The 13,308-nt window shown below is 38.3% G+C and overlaps 1 long non-coding RNA gene across 6 annotated transcripts in view; it reads right to left on the bottom strand.

Moving 5' to 3' along the window:
- Window positions 1-13,308, bottom strand: part of LOC110827502 (uncharacterized) — a 471,708-nt gene that overhangs the window by 377,877 nt on the left and 80,523 nt on the right. For all 6 annotated transcript variants that reach the window (XR_015535820.1, XR_015535821.1, XR_015535822.1 and 3 more), the window contains exon 3: window positions 3,653-3,700. This is a non-coding gene — a long non-coding RNA (uncharacterized LOC110827502). The remainder of the gene's footprint in view (window positions 1-3,652; window positions 3,701-13,308) is intronic.

Genomic DNA, 13,308 nt, shown 5'->3' with positions numbered 1-13,308 from the left:
GCTCTTCTGTTTAACTACAAATGAGCAGCAAAGGCATAGCGGATAAAAAGTATGACAATACGTGGTTGAAATCAAATGTCACTTTATACATTGAATAGTCGGTTAAAACTATGCTACTTCTATACTTAGCTCAATTACAAGAAATGTTCTTGTAGGTTATTCTTATCCGCTGCTTACACATAAGATAGGCAAATCTGTTCAGTTCTTAATACTGAGAACAGCGTGTTCAAAATGTTCTCACAAGAAACTCTTCTTATACACTCTTTGAGACATAAAAAAAACAAAATTGGGTAAATTCACGTAATTAAAAATGTACCTTTAATTTCAAGGGACATTTCGCTATGTGCCATTAAATCAACAAATAAATCATTCAAATACTATCTTTACCTAAACTACAGATAAGTATTCAATTAAGCCCAAACCGATGTACTAATTACCTTCAATAACCTTTAATACATCTGTTATCTCAATTAACAACAATAGACTCACATGCTTCAAGTCCAAGCAGTTTCTCACATCTTCAATGCTATTACAAACTAGCTTTCAATTTTACGTGTTTGTTCCCATCTCTGGTGTTTATTTAGAAATCTATTTAAAATCAAATGCTCATCATATTTTCATAGCATGTATATTCACCTTGGGGCAAACTAACTCGTTACATCATTTAAATTGGTTACTTAATATTTGTAGCAATAGCTGATTCGTTCGTTATATTAATATCATGGACGATAATGTTCACTGTTTGGCGTATATTTTAGAAAGGCAGAGTATCCGCAGTGTAATTGTGGGGCAATTGGACAAATGCTTACATTTTTTATCAGTCTTACGTGTCGGAAAGCTCATCGTAAGCATGATCTTTAGACAGGTATCGTTAAATATCCCAGGAAAAATTGTCCCTAAATGCAAGGACATCTATGTTTAAAGTATCACCTACAGCAATTACCGTACATCCTCGATTTTAAGACAACATCGAATGCAAGAAGCAACGATGATTTAATAATAGGTTCCTAGGAAAAAGACGCTATATTATGTTAGGTTGTTATGTTTCGTTAGGTTAGGTTAAGGTTAGGTTAGTTTAAGTAAGTTAGGTTGGGTCAGTTCAAGTCAGATTATGGAAGGTCAGTGTGCGGAAAGGTTATTTACAATTATCAACCTCGTGATGCTCGGCGTCGGTTTGTGAGCACTGTATCCTATAGCGACCCGAGACACCTCAAGGCTTTATTTAGAAATCTCAATCGGCGTCGCATCACACGGTCCAGTAGCATCTATGGACTCGTACATGATAAATATAGTGACTTGTGTTGGCGTCGCGGCGATTGGTGTCGGATATCCAGGGTCGTGTAGTGTGGATTTCGGAGGTTTCTTGTGGTTTGGTTTAGAAGTCTGAAGAGGCGGCACTCACCAATGAACTCTTGTAGTAAAAACTTGAGTGCTAAATGTTTCAAAAACTGTATAAAACAATGCGAAATAATGTTCGAGAATGAACACACCTTCTGCTCGTTAACATACATAGACGATGTTAGCACGTTCACTATTTTTGAGCAAATGTAGCAAGCAGCGATATAGCAACCAGGATGACCTTGAATAGTTTCACTAGGGAGATTAGGACAGACTATTACATCGGAGTTGACATGCTTTTGATTTTATATTTGTACCGTTGTATACAACTGTCCACAAATATGTTGGAAGTGTTTAAATGGGAAAGGAGAGTAGTGAATTGTGATGTACTAAATTGGATAATTTTCCGTCGGGAAAAATGAAGGAAGGGGGGGGGGGGGCACGGGGGAACACCAAACTTGACGTCAAAGCCACTAATGTGTAGGAATATTGTAATATGGACACATACTCCCCCATATTCACGGCCATACTGTCGAAAGAATTATGAAATTGGCTCCGGTCCCAGCAAACCTGAAGTCCCAGTCACCAGTGTTTACGATATTGTAAGATGGACACATACTTCCAAAATTCGTCGCTATAGTGTCGAATGAAGTTCAAAACTATTCTCCCCAGCAATAGTCTCTGGTTTGTCAACTTGAAAAATTCGACCTATCAGAGTTTTTGCAATTCAGCTACTATAAACCGCACTGAAAATATGACGAAACATTTCTGACACACCTCCGCTCAAAATACTATAGTGAAACAAGTCTCCGAAGGAAATTAGGTGCTGGAAATCGTTTAATTGAATTGCAGCCAGCAACTGGGTTATATACATATACATGCATATACAACTCCGCCCAACTACATGATGGCATTTCTTTGAAACAACAGAAGAGGCAAACACAAAAGTTTTAAAATTATTTCCAAACTGGAAAATTAATTCCAGACAAAGTAGAGAAAGGGAATGCCGTATTATTTCAACTATAAAAGGGCCATTATACGTCAGGGTCTTGGAAAACATAGCAATAGAAACAGCAATCCTCTGCTATGGGTTGACTGTAGGAGGGATGGGAAAGAGTTTGTTTTATTGCAGTGTGCCAACTTCCGTGCCTCCTCCGAAGTTTTGTGTCTATGCTAATAACTTGAAGCCATTCACAATGGATGGATTTTCGTTTCGTTGGTATCGTAAAAGCATTCATTTCGTCTGACTATTGTCTAACAAAAAGTTTTTATTTTCTCTTTTGACAAAAGAGAGTGGAAGGGAGGAGCTGAGGGGGAGGGAATGGAAATTTTAATTAAACTAAGTTTAAGCTCCTACAATAACCGGTGCCTTTTGTCACAACAAAATTTAGATACAAATTTAACCGAAAATGATGTAACACCTAAAATATCACTCGATACATAATAACGGAGGACTGGTGCACAGCACTTTTCCACAAGTCAATACGCCTCCAGGTCTAACTACACCATCTCATCTTCCTTCGAGAACAAAGCAACCGAAATGAAAAGGAAACTGCAGAGGAATTTCAAATGGCGTTAACTGAAACGGTGTCCACTGTCCAATTTCAATTCAACATCTTGAGATTAGCATACCAAATCGACTCTATCGATACAAAGTGAAATAAGGCGTCGCCATTGCTGATTAGCCACAGTTCCAAGATTTACTGCACCTGCGTCTGGCCCAATAACGAAACTTACACCCAGTAAAATGGATCCCTTAAGAAAATAACGTTCCATCAATTAAACGAAAGATGCCCGGATTAGTTCATTTTATCCAAATTACCTGTGGTAAACCGAAAGCATAATCTAACAAATATCAACCTTTTTCGTTCGCCTCCAGTCTGCATATCCATGACACACACATTCAAATTTTACTAAACAGTACCCTTACATATGTAACAGTCTGTGTTATGTGTTGAACTTCAATATATTCAGTATTAATCTTCGTCGGATGATGAATTCTTATCGTCAGTACAGTTTTACTTGTACCAATGTTAGTGCAATATTGTCGATTGGAGAATGGCAGAGGACTAAAATTATTTATGTAATTTCAAAATGCTAAGCTCAAACATACTGCCAACAAATAGAAAATATGAACGTTACATGTTCATAAGTTTCACAAGAAACACTTTCAATTAGGTAACTCTCACAAATACAGTGTTTGTCACAACCATAACATCCAACGGAAAGGTAACTGGTCGACTTTATAACTGATCTTTGCATAATGGAAGAAATTCCATTTCAGTTACTTTAATGAATACAGATATTCACTTACCTTCGAAATTCTGCGGCGAAATCATTGAATTTCAAAATCAAACACCATCTGCAACACAGGAGAGAAGAAATCGATATTACATAGCCGAGAAGCAGGCTCTGAACACAGTGCAAGGCAAGTGGCAAGCAATTAATGCATACTTCAATTGCAACAAGGCATACAAAACACTCGTCTTTGTTATTAAGTACGAAAGAAAAAAGCGGTCATGGCTTACTTTAAGATTCATTTTCTGCAACTAAAGCTGAGACATTTTATAGGCATTTAGTAATGTTATCTGGAGTTCGGTGTGACTGGACTCAAAAGTGCCAAAAGAACAGTTATTATTATTATTATTCAGTGTTCTGTCTGACGACAGGTCCATTGCTCTGCCCAAAAAGAGCTCTGCAGTTTTCCCTATTCTCAGCTTCTCGTTTTAATTCCTGGAACTTCATCTTCTTTCCTCGTCGGTTAGCTGTAGGCAAATAAAAACCTGGGGCTCAGTAACATTTTCGCGACGTGTGCCACTTTTTACTAAACCTTAAACTGCAACATCCCATGTGTGTCCGTACTCTTATCCCGAACTAATACCTTGTTTTTATATGCACTGTGTACACATATGTGATAGCTATACCTTTGTATAAAAGGCCAATTATCTTAAGTGCGCTGCTGTAACTTTAAAAGTACAAAGTTTTCGTCATGGTTTAACTTGGAGCTGTTTTTGCTGGTTAAGGGCACCACTGTGTTGTTACAGAAAATTGTGTGTTCTGAGTGTTTATGAGATTTCAAATTTCAATTTGTAACTATTAATAGTTTAACTAGGACAACGTTCTCCTAAAATGAACGATACATCAAAATATCTTTTAACTAAAAGCTACCTTTAGATGAACAAAGCCGACAGAAGAGTCAGAGATAGAATTACGACTAAGGGTACGATAATAAGATGCTTGGTCACGGCCATCACACAGCTCATATCAGCTATATTTAATTCCAGAGTTTCTTACTTTGAGTTGTTAATACAAATCTGATAGTGTTATCAACATGAGGCGGTGCTGGTACACTTTCTAGAAAAACTGTAATCACCCTTATAACGAACAAACGGTTACCGCCAAATTTCAATATGCAATTTTAAACAGTGTTAACAAAAACAGCAACTCAAGTAACTTGGTAAAGAAAATAACAATAACATGTAAACATTTTTAAACATAATTTTTAATAAAATATCGATAATTTGCAATACATTGACCTCAATTAAAACTCGGTGTACCTCGTGTCGATAAGAAACGGTAAATACGATCCCAGGAGTTCAGGCACCTCTAGCACAGTCAAAAGAGTAACGTTTAGAGGTTTGTTGTAATAAACGGTAATTTAACGTATGCATGCTTAGGCAGTAAAATTTTATCTATTGCAGAACAGTTTATAAGTACTGTCTCACTAATTAAAACAAGACTAGATACAGAATGTTTGTAATACATTACAGAACTAAACTTTTAAGTAATAAATCCATTTTATACCAAAGAAATAATGAGGCTGACGAAGTTCTCAACAGTCTTGGTGTTAAAAATGAAGACCAAAATAATATTCCAGTGGAGTTTTAATAACTAACTCATATGTGTGCATATAGACCTAAAATATGTTAGGTCCTATGACATTACTCAGAATTAGCAGACGCATAGAATTTAGTCACACAGGTCACGATACACGTTACAATATGTATGGAAAAGCTATAAATTAAAAAATTCTAAAACACTAATGACTCCAGTAACCGACGGAGTTACCTGGATGTTACAATATTTGCAGATGTTTAGACCCATTATGTATTAATCCAGTAAATTCCGGAAAGGATAGGCTTAATAGATCTAAATGGCAGCGCTTCAAATCAGAGCACTTAAAATGATTTTAACAATCGCCTTCTAGATCCCTGTTTTAAAGAAAATCTCTCACCACTCCATAAAATAATTTGCATTTGATAAGTACTAATTACACTTCGAAAATCCAACTGCAGTATTGCAGCCTATATCAGACACGAAAGTACAGGCATACCTCGTTTTATTGCGCTTCGCAGATATTGCGTCTTTTAATAATTGAAGGTTTCTGGAAACCCTGCGTCGAGCAAATCTATCGGCACCATTTTTCCAACAGCATGTGCTCACTTCGTGTCTCTGTGTCACATTTTGGTAATTCTCGCAATGTTCTCGCATTGTTTTTTTTTAAATATAATGCTATTGCACACTTAATAGACTACAGTATAGTGTAAACATAACTTTTATATGCACTGGGAAACCAAAACATTCGTGTGATTCGCTTTATTGCGGTGGTCTGAAACCGAACCCGCAATATCTCCGAGGTATACCTGTACCAAAATAATACATGTAAAGGTAGCGTTGAAATCAACTTCAAATTGAAGATATTACAGATTTGTTACATCTAATTTCAAAGAAAGCCATTACTTCCTCTGCAAATGTAAACACAACTCACAATAGAATTATTTAAACAGAAGATAAGTTTTAAAGTCTGTTATAATAAACAACGGTGTAACAACATCATTGTTATCAACTGCGTCAGTAAGTAGGGAAAGAACTACACATAATCTGTAACTGATTCTATATGCTGTATTAACAAAGCAATTTTAACGCAGGCCTAATCATCATATGAATAAAGTTCCTAACGCTTCCGATAAACAGCTTAAAACTTGAAGATTTCCGTCTTCTGGGTTGTTGCGCTGTGTAGTCTGGTCTATGTTAACCAATGTTTCAGAGGTCATACTGCCTCCGTCATCGCCCTGATGACGAAGGCAGTATGACCTCTGAAACGTTGGTTAACATCGACCAGACTACACAGCGCAACAACCCAGAAGACGGAAATCTTCATACTCACCGCTGTGAAAACCTCAAATCTTACACAGCTTAAAAATTATCTAAGCAGGCTTTGTATAAACTACGAAGATGAAGAAAGACACCATTTCCCTATTGAATTTGATGGCACCTAATATATTCCAATTATTTCATAATACAATCGACAGAAGTAATTACATTAGGCCTATTCGTATATGCACGCCACAATCAATATTATTTGGTTGCAGAACACGTTTTAAATTAACAGAAGGCATATTCGAATAGACCGTGGTCATATATATCCATAGAGGCGTGAACTTCGGCACTTTAGATCTCAGATTCTAGCACACAATTTTAATGAACTATGTAGACATCATCTAGATACTTGTTTTTAAAAGAAAACGATCTTTAAAATATTTATAAAGCAATTCACATTCCACGATAAATACAGGCATTTCATGAAAAAGACATAGTTCATTCCAGGCCTAAGAGACTAGGCAAAATAGGCTCGGAAAAGACCTACGTCTTACGACACAGTGGATCTGCATGCCTGCAAAATGTTGTGGCCATTGCATGAACAGTTCTTTAGAAAAGGAACAAAACACAGAAGGTACAACATCAACTTCACCTCCTATTTTCAGACACTTTTCTCACTGATTAAACTTTGCACAACATGCAGGACTATTCTTTGTTAAGTCCTTATTCAACATGGCTTTATTTCGTACTCAGAGGCTGTATCATGACTTGGAAATAATATACGCATTTCCTAATTAAATTTTCTTTTGTTTCAGTAGTAAAATAGGATTTATCATGTGTAAAGCTGCTGCTTAGGCATGCATGATTCATTCAACGTATGTATTATTTTCATTCTAATTGTACGTTTAATATATCGTGCATACAAAACAGGATTGGCAGTATAATTTGAATGCACATTCAGTCTCCATTAGTTGTAATTATCAAACATTTTTGATAACTATAAAAACAGTCGGCACGGAAGAAGCCAAATGTAACTGTTCCAGTTGCTATAATTTAATTTTTTCACATCATTCTGTACTTTCCAGTAAAAGTCGATTGATAGATATGGCAGGGTGGATTTTATGATGGACAGATAGACGCACAAACGATACACGAATACACAAAACAGAAGGGTGGACCGACCCTTATCACAAGCTCGCCTACGTCTACCACGAAGATGTGAAAATAATTCACCTTTTATAATAATTAAGTCTCCTGCTAAGCTATTATACCGCCTATATAATTTCAATATACGAACTTATTTACTGTAACCAAAATGTTCTAATTTTTTCATTATGAGCGTATTTGCTGTTCATTCCAAAATAATTTTAAAAATTACACGAGTCTTGCATTACGTTGTGTTCCAAAACGTGTGTTCATGGGTAAATAATACCTATTCAAAGTCACAAGTTTGTAATTGTTTGGTGAATGTAGCCTACTAATAACATTCATATGGCAGTACAGTTGACATTTTAAGTGAATACAAAATTTCTCTTCAGTCTCAAAGTTACAGCAGTATGAAGATTTCTGTCTTCTGGGTTATTGCGCTGTGTAGTCTGGTCGATGTTAACCAACGTTTCAGAGGTCATACTGCCTCCGTCATCAGGGCGATGAATATGCCAATAGGGTGTGAGGAGTTGGATTTTATAGGCAGGGAAGTGAAAGGTGTAGCCTGCCCCGAGCCAATGGGAGCAGGTATGGGAGTGGACCAATGGTAGCACGTGGGCGAGGGTGGGAGAGGGAGAGAAAGTAGAGAGAGAAAGGTGAGTGTAGTTGTATGGATAAAGGCCCTGAAAGGGGCCGAGTTAGTGGTCTGGTTGGTTCTGGCGGCGCACTCTTGCTCGTTCTCGGAGTCCTCGGAGTGTGTGGATCAGAGGCTTCCAGGACCGGCTCAGGTGAAGTCCATCTTCCCTGTTAAAGTTATCAGGATGAAGTTCGATCTCGATGGCTTCCCTGATTAACCGGTCCATGTAGCCGGTTTTTGAGGAGAGGATAGAAGTGTCCTCTAGCTGTATCTTGTGCTCCAAGTTGAAGCGGTGTTCAGCAACCGCAGATTTCTCGGGCTGCCCGAGCCGGATGTGGCGTTCGTGCTCCTTGATCCTGGCCTCAACGGAACGGCCTGTCTGGCCGATGTAGACTTTTCCGCACTCGCAGGGAACTCTGTATACGCCAGGCGTCTTCAGTCCTAGGTCGTCCTTTACCGGCCGGAGAAAACTGGGAATTTTCTTTGGCGGAAGACCAACAGACTTGATGTCGTGCCTGGCCAGCAACCTGCTTATGCGGTTGAAGGTCGTCCCGACGTAGGGCAGGAAGGCAACCGAGGCTGGTTTTTCAGTAGGCGGTGGCAGCCTCGCAGGCGGATTGAGAGCTTTCTGAATCTGACGGTTGCTGTATCCGTTTTTCCTGAAGGTGGTGGTGAGTGCCTCCAGTTCACTCTGTAGGCTGTCGTGGTCGCAAAGGGCTTTAGCCCTGTGTACCAGGGTCGAGAGCACGGCCTGTTTGTTGGACGGGTGGTGATGGGAATTGGAGTTGAGGTAAAGGTCGGTATGGGTTGGTTTCCGGTACACCTTGTGGCCTAATGAGCCGTCAGGTTTCCGGTGAATGTCTATGTCGAGGAATGGGAGATGGCCGTCCTTTTCAGTCTCCATGGTGAACCGGATGCTCTCGTGAATGCTGTTGAGGTGGCTGAGGAACTCCGCGAGCTTGTCAGGGCCGTGGGGCCAGATGACAAACGTGTCGTCTACGTAACGGAACCAGCAGAGGGGCTTGAAGGTCGCCCCGTCCACCGCCATTTCTTCAAAGTTCTCCATGTAGAAATTGGCGATGACAGGTGATAGTGGGGAACCCATAGCCACCCCGTCGGTCTGTTCGTAGAACCGGCCGCCGAACTTGAAATATGAAGAGGTTAGTACCAGGTGGAACAGCCTCAAGACGTCGCCATCGAAGTGCCGTTCCAGGAGACGTAGAGCATCACCAACGGGTACCATGGTGAAGAGGGACACGACATCGAAAATAAAATCCAACTCCTCACACCCTATTGGCATATTCATCGCCCTGATGACGGAGGCAGTATGACCTCTGAAACGTTGGTTAACATCGACCAGACTACACAGCGCAATAACCCAGAAGACAGAAATCTTCATATTCACCGCTGTGAGAACCTCAAGTCTTACAGCAGTATAATTCACACCACAATATCTGTTTAATTTTAATTTCAGTTCCTTTTTCGATGCAATATAATTTATTCTGTAGCATACATTCGCTGCCAAATATGGAGTAGTAATCGACGTGATATGCGCAGTTCTATTTCTGTAGTTTATGGACTTATTACACGTAAATACAAATGCATACCAGATTCACGGTCTGTTATTCCCCTCTTCCATACATCCCAGTCAATTCCATTAAGGTTAGAGGATACAAATACAAACTGAACTGATCGCACCTACGCTGATTTCAACTTCCAAATCAATAACTGATTTCAGTTACTGATAAGTTGTAGTCATTTTACGGTTTCGGAAGATATGAATTACGGCCGCCCAGCTCACTCTTTTGTCAGAGCAATATCAGCACGTTGCATTAATTAATACGACAATTGTCTCATGATCCACAACGAACATTATTACAAGCACTAATCGGCTTATTTTCTTTTGACAGTATATGAAAATTAGCGACTCCTTATTTCGGAATTGTAATCCCCGCCATAATATATTACCAGTGAATGATATATGCCAGAGACCGATATAATTAAATAATTAAATTGGCTATATTATAAAGTTTAGACAGAGATGAAAGGTACAGAAGCATTTATACGATATTCATTTAGCAATATGTAATTATACAGTTAAGAACACATCAAAAGTTTACACAACTTTAGTCTAAGATACACGTAACACAGCAATATTCAATAACTACAACATGCTTTTAAACCTACTGCCACCTTAAAGTTGGTTTAAACTCTTTACTGTTAAATGACGTTTCGTTTAAATATATGACATTATCTCTCATCATTTCCTCTATTATAAATGTATACCATTAAAGAAGAAACAGCATATTAGTAATATTTAAGAAATCGGTTACTACCTCATAACATAACGCATCACCATTGCAAAGTTCAGTCTTTTAATGATAGACGTTCTGCTGTTTATTGTGGCAACTAAGTAAATTTCTTTAAAGACAGCGACATACTACATTACAGAACTTTAAATCACGTGGTTAACTGTTGGAAACATTCAGTTTGTTTTACGTTTTCGTCAGTGTCAGCAGGATATATATTAATAAAATCCCTCCTCAAATATAATTTATATTGTAGTAATTAAACAAAAAAGGCTCTCCGTTTGTAGGCTACAATCTGCATTTAAAAAGAACCGCTAAGTTATACCTAAAAAGCATTCTCTGTGATTATCCACTTTGTAGTTAAGCCAATGCATTAATATTAATGGGAAAAGAAGAGTCAAGAATATAACCACATAATAAACAATCAAAATAATTACGAAGGAATGGACAACGAGAAAAAGAAAGAGTAAAGTCATTTTGCGATCTTAAAAGGTGCAGGCGCAACTAAACATCTTGAAGCGTCTCTAAATATTCTGACTCTCAGTAGGTATGACCGTCGGTCAAATTTCCCTTCAAAGTATTCCTTAAAAACCAATACTGCGTGCATCTGCCTGGCCAAATAATTCAATTCAATTAATTCATTTAATTTATTTACGTGTTTGCCAACAGCAAGAAGCCAATAACAGGCAAACACTGATAATATATACAATAATAGTAAAATAATAATGGATAATATTGCACAAACGGATTAACTAAACTTATACATGGTATAAATACTAACAGGACTTGCATTTCCGACAGACAATTTAGATTTCCATTCCATTATTCAAGTTTTCCTCTCAGGATGTGTTAGAGATAAGGATTTCTTGACTTTATGAAGTAATGACACAACAGTAAACATTCGCCTTCCTTTAAGCTACGTAACCAAACCAAACTGAAGCCAACTCCAAGCTAATCTAAGGACGAGACTGGGATCCCTCGCGTGCAATAACGCAGACAGAATAATGAGCACGAACCACGAGAAACACACATTTATCTTAGTCTTCTTCTTTTTCACTCTTTCTGCCCCTCTTTTATACTACCTCAGCTTCTACAAATGACAGGTTTTCATACTGATGCCAGTTACATCGTAACAAAATACAATTACCAAACATGTTCATAACCATCGACGTCGACTAACAAGCTGAAGAAGTACTGTACTTAATGACGCGATCTAATTAGGTCAGACAGACACGCAATGAAGACAGCAAATTGGAGAATAAACATGTCAGGTATCGTCTGAGTGCACGATATAGTAGCCATCACCAAACTGCATGTTTCAAGGTCACAGCAAAATCACACAACGTTGCAACAGGAGTAGCGGAAACCAAGTGAGTAAAGACAGCTCAGAAACAGCAGCTTATCAAAACCAGCAACGTTAAACTAGTGACTCGGAGCGGCGCGGTAAGGGAAGAGATGTCCTTCCGTGGCCTTGATGTACGAAATATGGTCACTACAGCAGGCCTAAAAAAGTAGAAACACTTTAATAAACCAGTTACAGTCGTAGCTAAACTACTTTTCTCCCCCCCCCCCCCTTGCATCCCTGTACCGAGTTGGATAGCACAGCCATAAGAATTTTAATTCGTATCCAAATAGTACCTGGTTCGAAACACAACAAGGAACCAGTTACAGGGACTGAAGATCTGCCTGGATATCCTTATTCTTTGTAAGCACACCTAACAGGCCAATAATAGCGTTTTCCTTACAGGTCTCATTACTTACAAGCTCACACGTCAGTGTAAGCAACACAGAAGGCTGTAAGACAGTAGGCTAAACTCAGCACTGGCGTAGAATAACAGAACACTGATGAGAAGCCAAATTACTGGGTCACTTGTAACATCAATGTTCTAAATAAATAGCATCTTTAAAATTAAAAATGTCATACAATGACAGAAGTAGAGTAAAGAGAGTCAGTGCTTTATATAAAAAGCTTAAACAATTAAGTTATATCTCTGTCTCCCACTGTGTTCTGTGGATAAAGCTTCACAAAGAATTTCTAAACAAAACGAAACGAAATATCAATACAAAGGAAATTAAATATTTCTGTACAAAAACCTACAGGCCGAACTGTTCGTTTCTGGTGTTTACAAGTTGTAGCTACACCGTAATAAAAACGGAATGAGATGAAACAGCTGCAAACGGGACACATTTTTTCAAAATTTAAAGATATTTAACTGTGGCAATTACAAACAAACAGCCAACGAAAATGGTAGTGGAGGAATTCTCAACACGCAACCATTGTCACGTAAGTTTTAACCGTCTGACGTCTAGGAAAATGGCTTCGACATTATTCAATACCGGATTACTCGAATATTAAATATATTACGCCACTTTAATTCCTGTCACAAAGTAATGCATCGTGCGTGTACGGGTGATATTAAGTCTATGGAAAAACATATCTCGACCTAATAATATTACAGGATACGAACTTTTCTTTTAACGAGGTATGAACTATCGTTTAGAACTCACAATAGCTTCCCCGTAAATTACTAAAAGCAACCGGGCTAGTTTAATAGGATATTAAAGGCATTTTAACTGGCGGCGTTCGTATACCATATACCTTATAATACGTTACCAAATGTTTCGTCACTCAGTAATCACATATTTGTCGGGAAGATACGAAATGTTATTCTTGTAAGAACGTTTAATTAAATTTAATGCCGATGCCACTGTAGGTCAGCTTGGTCCATAACAGAGAGGAAGAAAAGCATTTAACTATGGAGCAGTGCATCAAAGAGA

This window comes from Zootermopsis nevadensis, unplaced genomic scaffold (genome assembly GCF_977971745.1).
Source record: "Zootermopsis nevadensis isolate Lab colony 2312 unplaced genomic scaffold, Znev_1.0 Znev_ptg000019l, whole genome shotgun sequence".
Lineage (NCBI taxonomy): Eukaryota > Metazoa > Arthropoda > Insecta > Blattodea > Termopsidae > Zootermopsis > Zootermopsis nevadensis.
Note: the sequence above shows the minus strand (reverse complement) of the source record. Positions and strands in the feature narration are given on the sequence as shown.